At 38.4% G+C, this 23,106-nt stretch overlaps 1 pseudogene; it reads left to right on the forward strand.

Annotated features, from left to right (window-relative positions):
• Window positions 1–17,082, forward strand: part of LOC130867938 (zinc finger protein 54-like) — a 41,066-nt pseudogene extending 23,984 nt beyond the window's left edge.
• The last annotated feature ends 6,024 nt before the right edge of the window (window positions 17,083–23,106 follow it).

The raw sequence follows: 23,106 nt of genomic DNA on the forward strand, positions 1-23,106 counted from the left end.
TTCTTTGATGAGGGGCAAAAATTAACCTTACCTGTGGGTACAAGGATAAAGTTATTTGTTAGGGATTATGATGGTTTAGTAAAGTGGTGGCTGTTTGTTGTCCTCCAAGATTCATGTCTTTACCAGCACCAGCTGGATTTCTAGTACACTCATAGTTTCTCCTTAGTCAGTTAAGAGGGTCTTAACTCTAATGAGTTGTTGTTTACTGTTGTGTGATATTTTATTTGTGTTCTGATGAATAAAGCTTGCCTGGGGATAAGTAGTCAGAGCTAGCTACTACTTAAGCATAAAGGCCAGGTAGTGGTGCCACACACACCTTTCATCGCAGCACTTGAGAGAAGGAAGTAGGAAGATCAGAAGTTCAAAGCCCTGGTTGCATGAGATTGAATCAGTCTATAAGACAAACAGAGCCAGGTGGTGGAGGCTCACACCTTTAATCCCAGAACTAGTGAGGTGGAGACAAAAATATAAGGTGGGTGGGACGGATCTTAGGCCCATTCATCCTGAGGATTTGGATTTTTTTTTTTCTTGGTTTTTCGAGACAGGGTTTCTCTGTGGTCTTGGAGCCTGTCCTGGAACTAGCTCTTGTAGACCAGGCTGGTCTCGAACTCACAGAGATCCACCTGCCTCTGCCTCCCGAGTGCTGGGATTAAAGGCGTGCGCCACCACCACCCGGCTCATCCTGAGGATTTGGAGAGGATCTCCCCCATTCAGTCTGAGGACTCTTAGAGACAAGATATTGAGCCCAGTCAGTCTGAGGACTCAGAAAGAGAGCATATCCCAACCACTGGATCTGAGATTTTGTAAAGATAAGAATTCTCTGGTGACTGGGTGCTCCTCTTCTCTCATCTTTCAGTTTTGACCCTCAATAGCTGACTCAGGGTTTTCATTAATAAGACTAATTAGTATCGTGCTTCATGATACCACCAAATTATGCTTTTCATTACTACATTCTTAGGGCTCTTGTGCCAGGATGACACCTGATGTGGTTCATAGGCATCACAGGACTTTTGCTTGGATCCTTCCTTTGGAAGCTTACGTGGTGCTCCTTGTCCCATAAAAAATATTTCTAATAAAGTAGTTTGCATTATTTTGAGACAATGTCTCTGTGTTTTTCCGCCTTTCTATACTCACTATATAGATGTCACTGGCCTGAACTCTGACTTCCCCAGCTTATACCCCTGGTGCTGGGTTAAAAGGCTTTCATGTCCTCGCTGATATTTATATTTTTGCTTGTTCTATAGTCTTTGATGACCTAGAATTCACTCTGTAGGCCAGTCTGGTCTTTAAATCACAGAGATCTACCTGCCTCTGCCTACTGAGTGCTGGGATGAAAGCTGTTTGCCAATAACACCCATTCTCTTATCATGTCTTGTCAATTATGCAAGGTAACTGCACAGCCTGCATGATGAAAATGATCAAGTTGATCTCTTATTAACTGACTTTAAAGACTTCTGTTACACTAAATTGGAAACTCTAATTGAAACAGATGATTATAACACATCAAATTTAAACAACATGAAATAAAGATGTAAGTAGCAATCAGTAGCAATGTGACAAGCAGGTATAAACTGTCACCCTTAAAACAACCCATGGTCAGACTGACAGGATTCTACCAGAACTCCAGCGGAAACATATTGGGAAAGTTACTTAAAAGAGCTTTTGACATCTGGTTGGTGGTGGCAAACGCCTTTAATATGAGTACTCCAGAGTACAAAACAACCTGTTGTAGAGTTTCAGGACAATCAACACTACACAGTGAAATCCTTTTTTAAAAAAATGAAATCAAAACAACCAAAAACAAACAAACAGACAAAAACTAATTGACACACACAAATAGAGGATTCCACCTGGCTCTGAGCTCTACCTGATATTAAAACAGATAATGTTCAGGGTGTGCTGGTATACTCAATTAATCCGGTAATCCAGATCAAGCAGAAGTGGATCTTAGTGAGTTCAAGGTCATTATTTTTTATGAAGGGAGCTCCAGGACAGGAACTCCTGGGCTGTTAAACAGAAAAACACTGTCTTATAAAGACAAAAAAAAAAAAAAAGAAGAAGAAGAGAGAGAGAGAGAGAGAGAAAACATAGATATACAACAAAAAAGAAAATACAAACTGATACAATCATTTAAAAAAAATTTGGCTGGGCGGTGGTGGCACATGCCTTTAATTCCTCAGGATTCAGAGGAAGGCGGATCTCTGTGAGGTTGAGGCCAGGCTGGTCTACAAGAGCTAGTTCCAGGACAGGTGCCAAAGCAAAATAGAAAAACCCTGTCTCGAAAAATCAAAATTAAATAAATTAAATTAATGAATTTCTGAGCAGGGAAGGATGGGATACTCCATTATTTTCACACTCCCATAGTGGAGGTGTTATGCCTGTGTAAAGGGACCCCCAAACAGGACCACCACACAGCCAGCATCCAATGCAAACACACTAGGGTTTATTGATTACATGTTAGCTAACTGGGACAGCATTACAACATTCCAACAAAATAGATGGGGAAGAGTGGCTCCCAGGCTTCAGGGTTAGGGGATTTTACAGGGAAAACCACAAGGCAGGGCGGCACAAGCCTTAGCATTTTGGGATTGGGTAAAAATATACAACTTTTGCATTTGTTGGTTAGGGTAAAGGGGAATTTCAAAATAGCAGTTAATCAGATACCTACAAGGATGTTGGAACAAAGAAGATGTAAACAGATGTTTGGACACCCTGTGGGACACTCTGACCATGACTGGCACAGTTTCATGGAAAGGTTTATGACTTTGCTGGGCTGTATTCATACCCCCTTAGTTAGGTCCTGTCTAAAATGGAGTTCTTTCTCAAAATGGATTCTCTTCTGTTCCTTCAGAGTTAGACAGTTCTCCGGGATTTTAGGGCATCCTGATCTACAAAGCAAGTACACAGAGAAACCCTGATTAGAAACAAACAAACAAACTTTTATTATTAACTATTTCACACACACATATTTATATTTACATACAGTGTGTATTTGTCCATGCACACGTCAAATGCAGCCTACTTTCACGACCTATCTCTCTACTCTCCTGTTTCACAATTTGAACCAAATCTTTCTGTTACGTTTCTCTCTATTCATTTTACTTGGGATCCCCTGAGTTTAACGGGAGCCATCTGTGAGACTGCGATTTTGGAGCTATGTGTTGGGGCCTGCTGGACTTAGCAGAGGACTACAGCTAAGGACAAATGATTCTTCTCCTGTAATTCATCCATAAACAACATTTGAGACCTAGAAAGTGGGACCCGTGAGCCTTTCCCTTTCCTAGACTGATTGTGGTCTAGGGTGTGGTCAGTGTGGGTAAAAATAGTTGTTCCTGGTTACTGATTACTAGAGCTGTGTGGAGTCTAGAGAATGGTATGTCTTAGTCGTTTATCCTGTTTCCCTTCTTATTCCCTTACCTACTCCTCTTTCTCCGTGTTTAGGCCAGGAACCACATACCTTAGTTATTTTCTGCATCTGGTACAGCAAGAGTCTCTGCATCCACCTGGGGGTGGATGGGGAGAGTGTGTACGTGTGTGGGCAGGAGTCTAAGCACCCTAGCACTAGTCACAGAAGAATAAATTGTTACTGAGTGAGTAAAATGACAAGACCACCATCTAGTGGTGAGAGCAGTACAGTAGAGTGATGTTTTATTTGTATTTTAATAAATCAATCTTGCCTAAAGATCAGAGAGTAAAAGCATCGCCCTGGTCAGCCTTACAAACCAGGTAGTGGTGACACATACTTTTAAACCCAGTAGCCACAGTAGTTTGTCATAGAAACTGGGAAGAGGTGGTACATGCCTTTAATCTCAGCACTAGACAGCAGTGTAAGACTAGAGAAGACAGCACTCAGTCATCGTTCATATTCTGAGGATTCCTGGAGGCACGATTGTCATTTTGGACTGAGCTAGAGGTAAGTGCCAGTGGCTATTTGGATTTTCTGACCTTCAGGTTGAGCCCCAAGGGCTTCAGAATAAGACCTTCTCTCAGAGAAAAATTGAAAAAAGAAAGTGAAAAGAGAAATGTGTCTTCTTGTGCTGCGTTCTTAATGTTACGACTTAGAGCCTGGAAAACCAGAGTATGCTGTTTTATGGTATCAGATCAAAGTATTTTCACAGTTACAAAAAGCATTATAAACCAGGTGGTGTTGGTGCGCACCTTTATTTCCAGCATTTGAAAAGCAGAGACAGGTGAATCTCGAAGTTCCTTGTGAGTCTGGTTTACAGAGCAAGTTAAAGAATAGCTGAGACTACACAGAGAAACACTGGTCCTAAGGTGGGGAAGAAGGCAAAAAATAAAAAAAGGTATTATGGTATAGGATATGTTAGAAAGCAACTTTTGAAGAATTATATTAGCTCAACTACATCACTCAAATGTTTACAATAATCTTTCGTGTCCTCGGTCAAAGATAAGCACTTTGTCCATGGACATATGGTCAAATTGTTATTTTTGGTTCTTGCATTTGCTGTGTTTGAGACGTGAACTAACAGTGTTGCTCTGCCTGGACAAGACTTCATCATGTAGACCAGGTTGAACTGAAATTCATAGAGTTCCACCCACCACTGTCGCACAAGTGCTAGAATTAAAGGTATGTACTAATAAAACTGTTCCAACTGGTGGTAATAATTTGTTTATGCTCGAACAAATAAACCTTACCTGAAGATCACTGCATAGAGCTAGCCACTAGTTAGCCATAGAGGCCATGCTTTGGTAGCACAAAACTATAATTCCAGAACTTCGGATAAAGAAACAGTAAGATCAGTTCAAGGCCATCCTGAGCTAAGTGAGATTTTAAAAGTCTAAAAGAGAAATGGAGCTTACGCCTTTAATCTTAGGATTTAGAGTCACACGCCTTTAATTCCAGCATTAGGGAGGGGGAGACATTGGTGGGGAGAGGAATATAAGGCCAGAGGAGACACGAGGTAAGCCCACTCAGTCTGAGGATTCCTAGAGACAGGATCTCACCCTTTTGGCCTGAGGATTCAGTAGAGGTAAGAAGCCACACTCATGGCTGGCTCCTTGACTTCTCTGATTTTTCAACATTTACTCTAATATCTGACTAGGGGTTTATTAAAACCAATTTGAATTTGTGTCAAAATAAAAATACTGCTGGGATTTATTTTGTGGTCTGTTGAGAGCCAGTGGTATGACTATGTATAGGAGGGTTTGCAATGGCTGAGGACTATGCAGAGAGCTCTGACCGGATGTTACATATTTGCAGCAGTCTGGATTCTGTGCACAAGAATAGTTTGCTGGCTCTTTCCCTTCACCTCCTCAGGTTTTTGCAAAACTACTCAAGCATGTTTCCTTTGCCAGATTTAAGACTTTCATCAAATTTGGTCCATGGTCCATTCGCTAGTTCATTTTTGTATGCTTTTGTGATCCCAATTATTCCATCCCATTTCTACTCTGAGATTTGACTGAGCTGTGACTGGAAGTGGCATTCAAGTGGTATTAGCTGAAAATGCTTTCTAAATGTTTTCAGTATTATGGCCCTGCCTGGCAACTGGGGAATCACTTGTAGAATCCTGTATCTTTATCTACTAAGCACAGAACTTCATTAGAAATCCAGTTGCTTTCAGAACAATTTCTTTACCATGTGCTGGATGCGTTGATCACACAATCCTGCTCACCTATTGAGCCCTGGAGTATTGAGAGGGAGGAGATGAGAATCTGTAGGACAAGAATTCCATTTTGTCACATTCTATTTCACTAGAAATCTGGAGATTTCCATCGGGAAAGATCTCAAATTTATCCTGGTGCAGCTCAGAAGACTTTCTACAAAAGAATGGAGAATAGGAGGCAAAAATAATCTTATGACTATGCATGTGAGTGATGCATGGTGGATTTAGGTTCTCCTCCAAGATTCAGTCTCCACTAATCCCCAGAAACAGGCTAGGTTTCCAGGCCAGGGATGATTTTCCTCTTGTTGAAGAGGTATTAAGTCCAATTAGAAACTTGGTTACCAACAATATATGTGGCCCACTCTTGTACCTTTATGTTTATAGTGTTACGGAGAAAATGTTGTGGTTCATAATAGCCATTGCTGGGTAACTCTGTTGGTTAGATCCCTCCTTTAAAAGCAGAAATGTTGTCTTCTGAAACTACTAAAGCTAGGTCCCAGGGAGAAAACTTTTATTTATTTATTTTTTTATTTATTTATTTATTTATTTATTTTTTTTTTTTTGGTTTTTCGAGACAGGGTTTCTCTGTTGTTTTGGAGCCTGTCCTGGAACTAGCTCTTGTAGACCAGGCTGGTCTCGAACTCACAGAGATCTGCCTGCCTCTGCCTCCCAAGTGCTGGGATTAAAGGTGTGCGCCACCACCGCCCGGCGGGAGAAAACTTTTAAAATGGTCCATCTCAAGTCCTCTGGCCGTGACAGAAGCACATGGCTTCTTCAACAATAAAGACTCACCTTCTACATCTATGAGGCAAACAAACATGGGCAGTCACAGCAGCCTGTAAAGTTTTGGGAATCTCAAGGACATCTGTGACCAACAATTTCCAAGCAAGTGGGTGGGGTTGTTACTTAGAAAATCTATGGCTCTTGTGAAGAGCAACTTCAGCTGTGATGGGAAATTTTTATTTATACGCTAACTGTATATGCTTCCAGAGACTTATATGTATTATAGGCCATATTAGTAGATGACAAAAGAAAAATTCCTTATGATTTTAAAAAATCCTTGCTGTTATTTTACCCTCCTTTGTATGTATCTGTCCATTCTCCATAATTAGCACACACCCCAAGCAGTTTTCCAGTTTCCCCTTTTTAGATCACTGTTCGCTGTAACTTCCCTGTCCATCACTCCTCCCACACCCCACAGTGGTCTCCTTTTACTTTTTGGGTTACTTTTAGTTACTCCAGGTTGTGTAGTCACATCTGAGCATTTGAAGTTAGAAACTTACTATGAGAAAGAACAAGCAATGTCTGTCTTTCTTGGTTACCTCATTTAATATGATCTTTTCTAGATCCATTAACAGCTCATGGTTTCAATTTTCTTTCCAACTGAATAGTATTCCATAGTGTATACATACCGCATTTTCAGTATTCATCTGTCAGTCGAGAAACATTTAGGTTGGTTCCATTTTGTAGCTATTGAGAGTAGAGTGGCAATGAATGTGACTGATCATCTGTGAAGCAGAACTGAGTCAACGTGCTAGATGAAGATCTATTTATTTAATTGAGGATTCTCGAGTGGCTAGATTTTTGGTCGTGACATTTTTACTCACAATGCTTTTGTTTTTGATGTTGTGGCTGGCTGGGTTATTTGTAATAGTTTTATACCTTCTCTGTGACAATTAGTGATTTGCTGTCTTGCCCATGGACCATTACTTTCCAGGTTTCCAGACTTTACTATTCTTCACACGAAATTTATTATTTCCCTTATTCTCATGGGAAAAACCCTCTAATTCTCCTGTAGAAATTTTGCCTCTAATTATTGTCTGCAAAGCTGTTTGATAACATATATTATGTCAAGTTGAGACTATCTTGAAATGCACTTATGTTTTCATCAGTTTGAAGATATATTTCCTTTCTGGATTCAACAATATTGTTGATACTGACTGTCTCTTCAAATTTTAAATGTCATTCCATGCTTTCCTGGATTTGGGAACATTGTCTGGATACCTGGACATATTCTGTTTCTTGGGTCTTTTCATGTGATCTGACATTGTTCTCTTGTTCTCTTACAGCTTTCAGTACTAATGTTTTCCTTTTTCTTTTTGACCTCTTATATGAAAGGACAAAAAGCCATCTATTCATTGTTCCTGAAAGAGATACTCAAAGAAGAGATACCAGAAGAAATGGCTGATTCTCCAGTAAGAATGTCTCAGGTCAGTGGTCATGTCCTTTTCTGGAAATGTTTTATTGTCAGATATTGAAAGCCTTTAATTTTCCACTACTGATAATATTTTATATTTTATTATGAGAGTTGTTAACAAACAACAAAAATCCATGCACTGAGATTAAGCAGACCCAAATACTGTATAAATCAGTGTAGTTTTATGTGGGCAGCATAATCACTGGGGACAGAAGATCTATTACCACAAAAAAGGTACTACAAAAAGCATTTTACATTTTTGTTATTGGATATATTTTTACCAACTTATCCATCAGAGAAAAAGAAAAATAACTGTGATAGAACTAGAGCTAGAAAAGCACTTAGATTTATATCATTTTCATAACTGGTGTTCATTACCTGTATTCAATCCCACCTCAACCCTGGTATTTAACCTTTCTTGTTCTCTTTTCTCCATATTTTGCTGTGCCCACATGTATGTTGATTCTCATAAAAACATATTATTGGCTAGTTTCTGCATTTGAGAGAAAATGTGGTTTCTTATTTCTGACACTGTGTGACCCCACTTAATATTACACATTCTAAGTCCAACCATTTGATTGCATTTTATTGCAATTTTCTCTGCAGGGAAATGGTATTCCATTTTATATGTATATCATTTTCATTATACATTAATCCATTGATAGAGAATTAGGATGATTCTGATACTTTGCTATGGTGAATGCAGTATCAGTGAACATAGGGTGTAAATGTCTCTGTACTTGGGTGTGGAGTTCTCAGATTATGTATCAGGAGTGATATTACTGGGTCTTACATTAGTTCTAGCTTCAATTTTTCAATAATCTCTGAGCTGATTTCCACAATGGCTTTATTAATTTGCCCCTTGCCCTCCATTCTCAGTGCGTAGGCTTCCTTTCTCCTAATCCTCTCTAACATTTGTTTTCTGGTTAGTTGATGACAGCCATATTTCAAAGCAGTTTTAGTTTGTGTTTCCATGATAGAATTTTTGGGATCCCAAAGACTTTTGCAATATTTACTGACTCTATGTGTATTTATCTTTAAAATGTGTCTATTCAGCTCATTTGCCCACATGTTAATTGGCAGTTTTAGTTGCTTGTTATTTAATTTCTGTGATCTTTGGTAAACTCTTGGTACAAGTCCTTACTTAAATTGTTGATGGTATAGATTATCTACCATCAGTTTGTTTTCTGTGTCTACTGCTAATTTTTTCATAAGAAACAATTTGTATTCATGTAGTCCCATCTGTTCTGTGCCTATGCTATTTGCATTCCTTCTGATCAACCAGTCCTTGCTCATCCCAATATCCTGATGGACATTCCCCATATTCTCTGGATTTCTATGTGATTTTAGTTTTTTTTTTTAAAGATTTTTGATCCATTTTGAATGGATTTTTGTAGAAATTAGAGATAAGAATCCAATTAAATTTTTGTGTTGGATTGTTTGCCAGCACCAATTGTTGAAAAAACAACATTTTTGTACTATATCTTTTTGCATCCTTTGTCAAATATTCTGCATGCTTAGCTTTCTGGTTTTCTTCCTGGGTCCTCTACCATATTCTCGTACCCTCATCTGTTTTTCATGTGTATACCAGGCTGTATATATGACTATAGCTATAAAATATAATACCAAAAATAACACACGTGTAGCAAATTTCTCCATTCTGTCTGTCCCAGATCATTTCCCAGAGGGCAAATAATTCACATGAACTTATGATCTGTAATTTTGAAACTATTTTTATATTAACACATGAACAGAAAATATGTTGATGTGATACCTAATTTTGGAGAAGATGAACATTATATATTAGTGACTGAGGGTTCCTGTGTCATGTAGGAACTATATGTGAGAACTGTCTATTTCCTTAAATATTGTTTATAATAAGTACATACTGAAGTACATGGGATAATTGTTACAACATATTAGCAAAATGTACAATTAAGAGACCAAGCTAGGTTTTTAATATTAAGTAATAATTTGTTCCTACAACTTTAAGCACACAGAACATGTGCAGAACATGGCTTGCACATGTGCCTTCATCCTACTATGAAAATGATGGTCACGAGTGTAGATTCATATTGCAATTGTTTTAGTTAAGATTTATATTGCTCTGAAGAGACCCTACGGCTATGGTACCACTACTAAAGGAAAACATGTAATTGAAGTGGCAAGTTAGAGTTTCAGGGGTTCAGTCCATTATCATCATGGTGTCATATAGGAAGACAATCTGGAGTAGTAGTGGAGAGTCCTACACATGCAGGCAGCAGGAAGTCAACTGAGTGTCACACTGAATGAAGTTTTAAAAAGAAGTCAAAATCTCCCCCCACTGTGATGCACTCATTCCAGCAAGGCCATACCTACTTCAACAAAGCCACACCTCCCAAAAGTACCATTCCCAATGAGGGCCAATTGCATTCAAACTACCGCAGTAGTCTACTTGTATTTCTCTTTGGTGATTAATATCCTTGTGATGCACCCATGTGTTTGTTGACAGCTGCCATCTGTCTGTCTCAGGATATTTGGTGCTCACATCACTCGCTTGGTTAGGATGTTTAATTGTAACTTCCCAAACTAGAGAGATTAGTGTTTCAGGGTTTTTGGTTTTATTTTGTGTTTTGAGACAAGATTTCTCTGTGTAGCCCTGGCTGTAGAAGTAGCACTGTAGGCCAGACTGGCCTCAAACCCACATATATCCACATGCTTCTATCTCCCAACTGCTGGGGTTAAAGACACATACCACCACACCTGACCTGAGATCAATATTTTTATTTCTCTTTATCTTTTTCCCCAAAACAAGATCCCACTGTGTAGGCCTTTTTGGCAAGGACACATTATGTAGCATCATGTGGAATGCATCAGGCATAATGTCTTGGAATTTACTGATTGATGTACATAAACCATCACAATTGATGCAGAAAGAGCATTCCATATGATTGCTTTGCTCTAGTCAGTTCCTGTGGCAGTCATGGCTCTACTCCTCTACCCTGAAACTCCAGTGTTTGAAAGTAGAAATCTGAGGAATGAGCACTGACCACAGGTTTGTACTTACTCCTGACTTGTGACTCAGATAAAATATGTCACCACTATGCATTTCCAGAGAAATAAAGGAAGAATCATAAACACTAACCTGAAATCTCTTAGACAATATAGCATAAGTACTAAAAAGGAACACAATGAAAGCTTTAAACTTAAGATGCAAAAAAAAAAAAGCTAAAATATCCCCCTAGTCTGTTTTGAGGTCTATATTTGAAACACATTGAAAAGTGATAACATTTTCTACAGAATTTCATATTTACATATTTACAGAATTTCCTTTACTGACAGGAAATCTATGATACTTTGAATGCATCCACAATTGCTAGCCTTAGGTGTACATGCTAGCTACAACTTAAATATCATTTCTTTTTTTTTTTTTTTTTTTTTTTTTTTTTTTTTTTTTTTTGGTTTTTCGAGACAGGGTTTCTCTGTGGTATTTTGGAGCCTGTCCTGGAACTAGCTCTTGTAGACCAGGCTGGTCTCGAACTCACAGAGATCCGCCTGCCTCTGCCTCCCGAGTGCTGGGATTAAAGGCGTGCGCCCCCACCGCCCGGCTTAAATATCATTTCTTATGTTTTTGGACATTGTAGTTGAACTTTCTTTTTTGGGACCACCAACTCTTCAATAATGACACTGAGAATTATTATTGATTATGAAAGCAGAGATCTTAGCTTAGGCTTTGTCTCAAATAACTCTTATAATTCAAATAACCTGTTTCAATTAATCTACATTTTGTCATGTGGATTTCTACCTTTCTTTCCTTCTTTCCTTCCAATCTGCTCTGTGACTCTTTGGTGTCTCCTGCTGTGGGACAATGGTCTTGTACACTGTAAAGGTTTGTCAGTTGTACTGGTTTAATAACATGCTGATTGTCCAGTAGTCAGGCAGGAAGTATAGTGAGGGTGACAGGCAGGAAGTATATGTGGAGTGACCAGAACAGGAGAATTCTGGGAAGAGGAAAGGGTCAGTCTTCACCCCAATACAGAGGAAGCAAGATGAGAATGCCATACTGACAAAAGGTACCAAGCCACACAGCTGACACAGACAAGAATTATGGGTCAATGTAGAATGTAAGCGTTAATAAGAAGCCTGAGCTAATAGGCCAACTAGTTTATGATCAATATAGACCTCTGTGCATTTCTTTGGGACTGAACAACTGCGAGACTGGGCAAGAAAGAAACCTCTACCAACAGTCTCCCTCCACACCAGATTCTTCCTGAGTTCATCTCTTTCCCTAGAACTCCTGCCTAGCTATTGCTCATTCAACTTTTTATTAAACCAATCAGGTACATTAGGCAGACCTTCATGCAGTATAAACAAATATCCTCTAACAGGACTTCCGTCAATTTTTTAATTCTTCAGAAATGAATTATTCTTCAAAATTTCTGAAATTGTTATTTCATTCTAAGTTGGCATATTCTTGTTTATTTTGGAATTTTTAGAATATCTAAAAAACTGTGGATTTTTCTATATGCTTGATAGTGGCTCAAAAATGCTTACAAAATAAATTCCATAGATTGCCTGTTCTTATAATGGTAAAATTGATAGTATGCAGTGTTATTAAATTCATTGTTACTGTGAAAAAAATGAAAATTTGTTGCCTATGAACTCAACCATGAAATCTCCACTTTCCATTTTCTACCACTTTGCTATATAATGGGATGGCATGGGTCCTAGGTTTCAAACACGCAAACTGAGAATCTTGTAAGGCAATAGAATCCACAGAATTGATTGAGTGGCAGTGATCTACAGGTACAGGAACTAAAGCACATTCCATCAGAATGAATTTTCTTTCTGAGACATGTACACTAGAATCCCGAGGGTCATAATCACAGCACCCAAAATACATAGGAAACTGTGTCCAGACCTTAAATGTATGTTTTGTGAATATTGCTTGTAAGCCTGTTGTGTCATACTGTTTTCAAAGAGTTAGATAATACATTATAAAATGTAAATGTATTAAAATCATCTGCTTAATTGTCTTCATCATTTACATCTCCAATTTCCTCAAGCCTACTAACCTCAAGGAGAGCACTCTGTCTGGTAACACATTGTCAAACAACTATTTTATTTCAGGGTCTGCTGACATTCAAGGATGTGACTGTGTACTTCTCCCAAGAGGAGTGGGAATGCCTGGACACTTCTCAGAGGATGTTGTACCTTAATGTGATGTTGGAGAATTACAGCAACCTGATCTCTGTGGGTAAGAACATTGTTCTTGTAGAACTCTTAACTAATCCCTTGTACATACTGGCATTATAGGTTGTAAACCCTCTGCTAATCTGTATTGGAAAAAAACCAAACAGGATACTAGGCAAAGTTTGGTAGTAGAGAAAAAAATGTTTTCATGGTATTTGATTTTTTTTCTTTTCATTTTCCATGTTAGTCTTGTCAAACACTCCTCATTTTGGTTCCTCAATGCATTCAGAAACTTAGTCATATATTATCTACATCCATATCTTAAAGCTCCATATTCACTGTTGAATTTGACATGTTTGGTTTTTTGTTTGTTTTCTTTTCTTTTCTATTGTTTTCCGAGACAGGGTTTCTCTATATCTTTGGAGACTGTACTGGAACTTGCTCTGTAGACCAGGCTGACCTCGAACTGCCTGCCTCTGCCTCCTGATGCTGGGATTAAAGGTGTGTCCCACCACTGCCCAGCCTGAATTTGACATGATTTTAATTGTGAGAAAAATCTCAAGATGTGAAACTTTAAAATTCCCCTACAAATACACTGAAGATTCTGACAGGAAATACAAGACAGAAATTATTCCTAGATTCTTCTACTTTGCATTCCCTTCATATACTGAGAACAATAATGTGCCGGGCAGTGGTGGCGCGTGCCTTTAATCCCAGCACTCGGGAGGCAGAGGCAGGAGGATCTCTGGGAGTTCGAGGCCAGCCTGGTCTACAAGAGCTAGTTCCAGGACAGGAACCAAAAAGCTACAGAGAAACCCTGTCTCGAAAAATTAAAAAAAAAAAAAAAAGAAAGAAAGAAAAGAAAAAAGAAAAGAAACAATATTGTGTTAGACTTCTGTATTTTTCTAAACATTCTGGGATGGATCATGGGCCGCCTCATAGGACACGTGAATTGTAGGCATGGTAGCTCTGGAGCAAGTGAGATTCCCCCGGAATGTAGAGAGGAGAAGGTACAGTAGGGTGGGCTAGGGAATGAACAAGATGATAGTGATGGCTTTGGGTGAAAGAGAAAGCAAGAACTGAGAACATTTTTGCAATATTCAATTCCACTTGAAAGGATTTCTAATCATATAACTTAGTGTAGTTCCTGATCCCAGGACGCATCCTGTCTGTTGTAATGATTAGAAAAGGTACTTATTACACCTGAATTATGATGTAAATATTAGTACAAAATGCATTTTATTTGACTATCCTGACATCAGATTAGAATAATTTTATGAATAATGTGGGTACATGATGTAGGATTATTCTTTAACCAACATCCTTGATGTCTACTTTTACATTCCATCCTTTGTTTTCTTCCCAGAGGAGCATAAAGAGACATCCTTCTGGAAAATACTCTCAGGAGTTGGTGTATAGACTAGACTTGAGAATAACCCCATGTGGAAAGTTAAAAACAGCAGTGTGTTGACCTCAGACAGTGAAGGATAGAAGTAAGCAATAGCTGCCCATGACGGCCATGCTTCAGATGAACTGAGCCTCTTGTGTCTGGCAAAATACTTACTTTGCCTCCATTCCTTTTGAAAAACTTCATTTGTTTTTCTAGAGAGAAAAATAAATGCTGTAATGCATTTAAGTAAGAATTTTAATGTTTAATGTATTTGGGTCTTCTGAACAGTAATCTTTAATTCCTATCACGAAGTTAAATACTGTGAATTTGGGATTGGATTAAACTGTACTCACCAATTTCTGAGAAAAAAATATTTAAACATAGAGAGACAGATTAAGAATTGAATTTATTAAGAATTGAATCAATCAATGAGCTTAATCCCAAAGCTAATTTTTGATTCTCAATTTTCTGATCTATCTTATGTGTAAGGTATTTTTTTTAAAGGAACAGATATCTATTATGATTCAAAGATCTTTGAAGGCTGTCATGGTTTTGTGAGAAATACATTCAGTTACAGTGAAAGGGAAATATCTCAGTAGTTTCTGGTTGACTTATTTTAACCCAGAACTTAGAGAGACAATCATTGACCAAATAGTTAATCAAGTAACAAGCCCCATTAATATGGTTGTACTTATTTTCCAGAGAACTATTACCTATATGATCATACCCAACAACACGTGAATACTGAAAAGCAGACTTGTCAGTGTGAGGAGCTTGGCAAAATGCTTCATGATCCCTCCACATGTGCACTTTATAGAACAAGTGTAACTACAGACAACTCTAATAACTACAGACACAACAGGTACAGGGATGCCTCTATTGATTCATCAAACCCAGAAAGACATGAAAGCATGCACACTGGAAAAGAACCTTGCAATTCTAAAGAGTCTGAGGCATGCTTAAATTTGTGCTCCAACATTACCCCAGATCAGAGACTTTACACTGCAAAGAAAGAGCACAGACAGGGAGAATATGATGACTATTTTGACACTACAGGCAGTCTTTTGCAACAACCAGTCTACATTGGAGAGAAAACACACCAGTGTGGAAAATGCAGGAAATGCTTCAGTACTGCCTCAAGTCTCACTGTACATCAGAGAATTCATACCGGGGAGAAGCCTTATAAATGTAAAGCATGTGACAAATACTTTAATGTGAAGTCAAATCTCATAAGACATCAGAGAATTCATACTGGAGAAAAGCCTTATACCTGTAAGAAATGTGGCAAATCCTTTAATCTGAAGTCAACTCTTACACTGCATCAGAGAATTCATACTGGAGAGAAGCCTTACAAATGTAAAGAGTGTGACAGATCCTTTTATGTAAAGTCAGATCTTACCAAGCATCAGAGATATCATACTGGAGAGAAACCCTACAAGTGCAAAGTTTGTGAAAAATCCTTTACCCGGTTCTCAACTCTTAAAGGGCATCAAATACTTCATACTAAAGAGAAATCTTACAAATGCAAAGAATGTGATAAGTCCTTTCTTGAGATATCACATCTTAAAAACCATTACAGAATCCACACTGATGAAAAACCTTACAAATGTGAAGTATGTGACAAATTCTTTACTCTGAACTCATATCTTAGAAGCCATCAGAGAGTTCATACTGGACAGAGACCTTATATATGTAAGGAATGTGACAAATCCTTTACACTGAAGTCGACACTCACAAAGCATCAGAGAATCCATACTGGAGAGAAACCTTATACATGTCAAGAATGTCACAAATCCTTTACTGTGAAGTCAACTCTTACAAAGCATCAGAGAATTCATACTGGAGAGAAACCCTTCAAGTGCAATGTCTGTAAAAAATTCTTTACCCAGCGTTCAAGTCTTAAAACACATCAAAAACTTCATACTGGGGAGAAATCTTACAAATGAAAGGAATGTGGAAAGTCCTATCTTGAAATAATACATGTTAAAAACCATTACAGAATCCACACTGGTGAAAAAATTTATAAATGTAAGGAAAATGACAAGACTTTTTTACAGTCTCAGATCTTAGAAAACACTGGAAAATTCATACTGGCAAGAAAGCTTACAAATGTGGAGAATGTGACAGGTCCTTTATCCAGAATTCATATTTTGAAGACACCAGAGAGTTCATACTGGAGAGAGATATTACAGATGTAAGGAGTGGGGCGAATCTTTGTCTACACATTCAACTCTTAGAGAACATCAGAAAATGCATACTGAAGAGATACTGGGTAGGGAATGTGAAAAATCTTTTAATACATGCTCATATATTAGACAACATCAGAAAATGTTGAGAGAGAAACCTTATGTAAGCAAAGACTGTGACCTATTCTTTAACTACATTTCACATCGTAGAAAACATCAGAAACTTTCTATTGGAGAGAAACCTTGTAAATGTCTGACATGTGACAAATCTTTACATGCATGTAAAACCTTACAACACATCAGAGAATTCTCACTGAAGAGAGACATTACAGATGTACAGGATGTGACACGTCTTTTACTGGCTGCTCATATCTTAGAGCACATCAGAAAATTCATACTGGAGAGAAACTTCACAAATGTGTTGGCTTTGGAATATCCTCTGTCCACCTTTCAAATGTTAGAAGACATCAGAGACTTCATACTGCACAGAAAACACCATTATACATCAAGTGACATAGCATTTACATGGTATTCTTGACTTATAAATTCCAAGTATACATAATAGAAACATAAAGATAAGGAACATGTGAAAGCCTTTAATGAAGTGTTAAATCTTATAAAATATCACAAAACTTATATTGAAATAAAATCCTGCAGTATGAACTATGTGAATTATTCTTTATGTGCATGGGTGCTTTGTATATAAGACTTTCTGTGAACTGTATGTTGGTCTGATATCTGTAGAGGACAGAAGGGGACTTCAGATCCTTGAAGGTGTAAATAAAATAAAAACAGGTGTGAGCTATTGTGTGCATGTTGAGAATTTAATGCTGGTCCTCTGGAACAACCAGTGCTTTGCCCACTAATCATCTTGCCAGTCCCTAAAAATAATTGTAATAAAACCATTTACATTGTTCAACATTCAATTATTGATAATAATACCATGCAAAGTGATAAATGTCTTAAATCCCAGCATTTAATGTCACAGGTATGCTCACAAATAGCTTTAAAATCCCCAAGGTCTTTCTTGGGTCTCCATGGGGCATAATATCAGCACTCTGGAAATAGAAACTGGTGGATCTCTGTGAGTTGAAAATGGTTCATAGTCCAAAATCCAATACAAACGGCTACACAGAGAAACTCCATCTCAAAAATGAAAGCAATAAAAAAATTTAAAGAAATACTTGAGGGCATGATTTCATTTTGACATACAGAAGGTAAATAGGAAGTATTTACTCTACCAAAATAATAAATCATATAGCTTTCATTAATGTTGTGGGGGCTGTGGGTCTCTTCCCACAGCCCGGCTCATGGCTGCCTAGCTAGCTTATGCCCCGAAATAAAAACACACAAATTTTATTCTTTTAAACACTGCTTGGCCCATTTCTATTCATGTGTGTAGCACCCCAAGGTGCGCTTACCGGGAAGATTCTAGCCTACGTCCATCCTGGGTTGGAGCTTCATCTCGCCTGCTCTGGAGAGGAGAGCATGGCATCTGTCTCTCAGAGGAGCTGCCCTGCATCTGAACTCACTTCCTCTTCCTCTCAGCATTCTATTCTGTTTATTCCACCCACCTATGTTTTAACCTATGAGGGCCAAGCAGTTTCTTTATTACTTAACCAATGAAATCAACAGATTGATATATGACACTCCCACATCACTTCCCCTTTTTCTGTTTAAACAAAAAAAGGAAGGCTTTAACTTTAACATAGCAAAATTACATATAACAAAACAGTTATCAAGTAAGAATTACAGTTACAATATTTACATCTATTTTATCTTTTATAACAAAGGAAAACTATAACTAACTATTCTTCAACTCCATCAAAGACTCCAGAAAGATACAATATTACCTAAGCAAACAAGAAATAAGCAACTTACAAAACTCTAGAAATCACAGAGACATCTCGCTGCCTGGACAGTCACCCAAAGTTCCTCTCTACCGTTGGGGCATCCATCTTCGGCCTAAAGGCCTGTGGTATCCAGAGACATTTCCATGAAGCAGGAAATTTCAAAGGCAGTTCAGTCACTATCTGTTGTATCCTGCAGAATGTCCCGCAGACTCTTTCATGAATCAGGAACCCCGAAAGATCATCTCACCTTTAGGCAAGTTCAGTAGTCCTCTCTCTGCGGGTTCTTTGTGTCCAGTTTATGCAACAGTCCAGGCAAGAGCAGTTTCTTGCCCAAATGGCTATCAAACTCCATAAGGTGCCTCTTCGATGCCCATCTTCTTCTTGAAGTAGATTGGTGCTGCCAGGAGCAGACGTGTCTCATTGTTATGAAAAACCCTAAGTTATTACAACACTTAAAATGCCATATTTTATAATCTTTGAAAGATATGAAGAATGCCTATCTAAAATATATCTATGTACATCTAGGAAATCTAACTAACATGACTACAAGCTTGACTATTATTGATAATTATCCCTTAACAACTATATACATTACATTTTTAAGTGAACTACACAATCACAATACCTTAATCAATATCAGAAATACATATACATATAATAAGATTGACCTTAAATTAATATCAGTAAACCAAGATTCATATCAATGCAAATTATTCACATCTATATCATCTCCCCCTTTAAATGTAAAAGAACATTTATAAACAATATATGGGAACATGGGCGCAGTTTTTTCTCTCCAAACTGCTTCCTGCTGAATGGGGGCGCTGTTAATCAGGTCTTTCATGGTATAACCTGTGTGCTAGGTTCCTCTCAGTCGGCAGTTGAGCAAAGTAATTTTTTGAAGGTGTTCACAGCAACCCTTCAGGAGGGCGTGGTCTATCATACCATATTGAAATAGAAGCAATCCAAAGAGTCTCATCCTCTGTGAAAACAAAAGAAGAAACTCTTTTCCAAAGTATCATATCCTTAGATCCAAATTCTGAAGTCAAGGTATTTTGAAAATATCTATCTTGGATTAGTTCAGCAGCATTTATAAACAAATATCTTTTAGCAACTGTTGCTCCTTCCTCAGCATTCAAACAATTCAAACAGAGCATAATAGCATATAGTATCAAGATTCTCGTTGTGTTTTCCATCTTTGTGCGGCTTTATTTTAACCTCTATTTTGTTTATTTTTACTTTTATTTTATATTCTGTGTATCTTTGTCCTGGAATAACTCTGTAGACCAGGCTGTCCTTGAACTCTCAGAGATCCCTCTGTCTCTGCCTCCCAGGCATTGGGATTAAAGGCCTGTGCTATCACACCTTGAAGTCACAGAGGTCAATCTCCCTCTGCCTCCCAAGTGTTGGGATTAAAGGTGTGTACTACCACACCCAACTACTTCCTTATTTTTGTTTTTTTACTTTTAAGAACTTTAACTTTCAGTCTGCATATATTTTTAAACACACTGTAAATCATTTAAAGTTTTTTTGTCTTTGAATCTCTCTTTACTGTATCTCTCTCTTTTTCTGACCACACGAGCCTTTAAATTACTGAGCAATATGGGTAGGATTAAAGCCGTGGCTTTGCCAGCTAAATCCAGGCCATTCCTTAGCTTTCCAGCCTCATGGCGGAGGTACCGGCCCTGGCAGGACGGACCAGAATGCCAGCATTTTAAAACAGCACAACTTTTTTTTTCCTGCTATGTCTGAAAACAAACAAGCATGCAGTCAGCTTTTATCAGTACCATTTAAGTGTTTCGTGGCAGGACCTCTTAATGAGCTGCAGGGTTTTGCAGCTGAAGCTGAGTCAGGAAGCCTCTCTTAGATGAGAGCGCTTGCTTGCCTCTAGCAGGCAGAGCAGACCCGAGAAATTGTTGCTACCAAGAAAACATGCTTTACTCTATTCTTTCCCAAGCTTTCTCAGGCTTTCTGTAGATTCAGTGCCCCATGTCTGGGCGCCATTCTGTTGTGGGGGCTGTGGGTCTCTTCCCACAGCCCGGCTCATGGCTGCCTAGCTAGCTTATGCCCCGAAATAAAAACACACAAATTTTATTCTTTTAAACACTGCTTGGCCCATTTCTATTCATGTGTGTAGCACCCCAAGGTGCGCTTACCGGGAAGATTCTAGCCTACGTCCATCCTGGGTTGGAGCTTCATCTCGCCTGCTCTGGAGAGGAGAGCATGGCATCTGTCTCTCAGAGGAGCTGCCCTGCATCTGAACTCACTTCCTCTTCCTCTCAGCATTCTATTCTGTTTATTCCACCCACCTATGTTTTAACCTATGAGGGCCAAGCAGTTTCTTTATTACTTAACCAATGAAATCAACAGATTGATATATGACACTCCCACATTAACTTCTGGGAGACTCTCATAGAGGTCAAAGAGACTCATGGGACTCTCCCTCAGCCATGATGAAATGGTAATTGCCACAGTCAAACAGTTGCTTTACTTAATACCTTCTGGACAGTTATGAATCTATGCATTAATCACTACCAACTGCAAAAGGAGACTTCTTTAACTCAAGTTGAGTGCAGAAACATTCATAAATAAAACAAATATTTAGAGCACAGATTAACAAAAAGAGAATTAACAAAACATCAGTAGGTTCTCTCCTTGGCCTTATAACTCGCAAGATTGAGTTTTTGACCATGGAATAAATTTTTCTCTATTAATCAGGCTTCTAATACAATCTGGAAAGACCTTGGTTATGCCTATAATCAATCATGCAAGTATTGCACCAGTACAAATAACTTGTAAAGTAGGGTGGTATTGAATGATACAGGATCCAAGGACAAGTAAGACCACTGACACCTTTTCTTTGCCAGCAGGTTATGAAAGGGAGCCAGGAGGGTCTCTGTCTCTGTCTCTGTCTGTCTGTCTGTCTGTCTGTCTCTCTCTCTCTGTGTGTGTGTGTGTGTGTGTGTGTGTGTGTGTGTTTTGTTTGGGATGACTCTCAGGCATCCCTAACTAGTAAGTCCTAGACAGATAATTAGTACTTGGTACAGAGAGTTCCATTTAATACCACCATGAGTGGGAGGAGCATTATTTACCTATGTGGGATACCACTGTTCAATGTTTAAAATTATACTTCCTATTAGTTTGTAAGATAATGGGATTTCATGAGGCTGCTTCCTGCATCCTTCCTTTTGGTTAACCCATCCACTCCACCTCTTTTCTTCCTACATCTCCAATTGAACATCTAGCAAACATTGTCCCATACTTTTATAGCACTGTGTTCTACGGTCCTCTTTTATTGTATTTTTTACTTGGGTTGCAATGTAAAAGGTTCTCAAGTACTTTCTTCATGCACAGCGCATTTGGTTTGACCTTATACGAGTCCCCTCTCTTCTCCATTTCTGCACCACAAATTTGAAATATTCTGCTCAGTTTCTAATTTCATATCACCTATATTCTACTTTTCATCCTCTCTTCCTGTATTTCCCCACAAAAGGTCCATTCCTGGATTCTTGGTTTCTACACATAATGTTGCTTGAACACAAAAAGCAACAAGTTTAAAGCTAGGGCCCACATTTTTATTAACCCATGTGTAAGGGGATGGACATCAAAGTTGATTCTGTATGCTAGATACACTCATATAGAAACATATAAAGCAACAGTGAACATGGTGGGCAAGTTGTCATTGGTAAGATGACAAGGCCTTGAAGTACATGCCCAAAAGAGTTTACTGTGAATCAATTTTCTCTGTGATTCAAATGCCTCATCTTGTAGGATGTTCTTGAAAACATAGGATATTAAGAGATATAAAGAAATAGGATTCTTCAAGGTAGTAGTTCTCAACCTTCTTAATGTTGTGATACTTTGATAATGTTCCTCATGTTGTAGCGTACACACAATGTAAAATTATGCTTATTCTACTTTATAAGTATAATCTTACTACTGTTATGAATTATAATGTAAATATCTGATATGCAGGATATTTTATATGTGACACTAAAGGAGTGCTGACACAAGTGTTGAGTATCACTATTATGGAGGAAGGTGAAATATTCCATCCTGTAGAGGAAGTCAGAAACAGAAAACACAGAAGCTCTAAGAAGTCACAGAAACTGGTAACATTTTACTAGTGCCCACTTGCCTAAAGCATATATAATCAATAAGGTATGCCAACACTGTAAGACAAGCTGAGATACACAAACGATGCTCAGATGAGCCATGAAGCAGACACCAGTTAATCTGCCTGGACCAGACCAAACAAGACAAGACAAGCTGCTTGGAGGAGGTAGTACCTTACCATGCAGGTTTTTATTATTCATATTCCATTTATCCAAACTCAAAACTTTCCTTAAAATTTTATTGTATTTTATTTTTATTTATTTAATATTTTATTAAAAATTTCCGCCTCCTCCCTGCCTCCCATTTCCCTCCCCCGCCCCTCCCTCCCCTCCCACTCCTTTTCCAGTCCGAAGAGCAGTCAGGGTTCCCTGCCCTGTGAGAAGTCCAAGGTCCTCCCCTCTCCATCCAGGTCTAAGAAGGTGAGCATTCAAACAGACTAGGTTCCCACAAAGCCAGTACATGCTGAAGGATCAAAACCGAGTGCCATTGTCCTTGGCGTCTCAGTCCGCCCACACTGACCACCACGTTCAAAGAGTCCGGTTTGATCACATGTTCCATCAGTCCCAGT

The sequence above is a fragment of the Chionomys nivalis genome, chromosome 2 (assembly GCF_950005125.1).
Source record: "Chionomys nivalis chromosome 2, mChiNiv1.1, whole genome shotgun sequence".
In the NCBI taxonomy this organism is placed as follows: Eukaryota; Metazoa; Chordata; class Mammalia; order Rodentia; family Cricetidae; genus Chionomys; species Chionomys nivalis.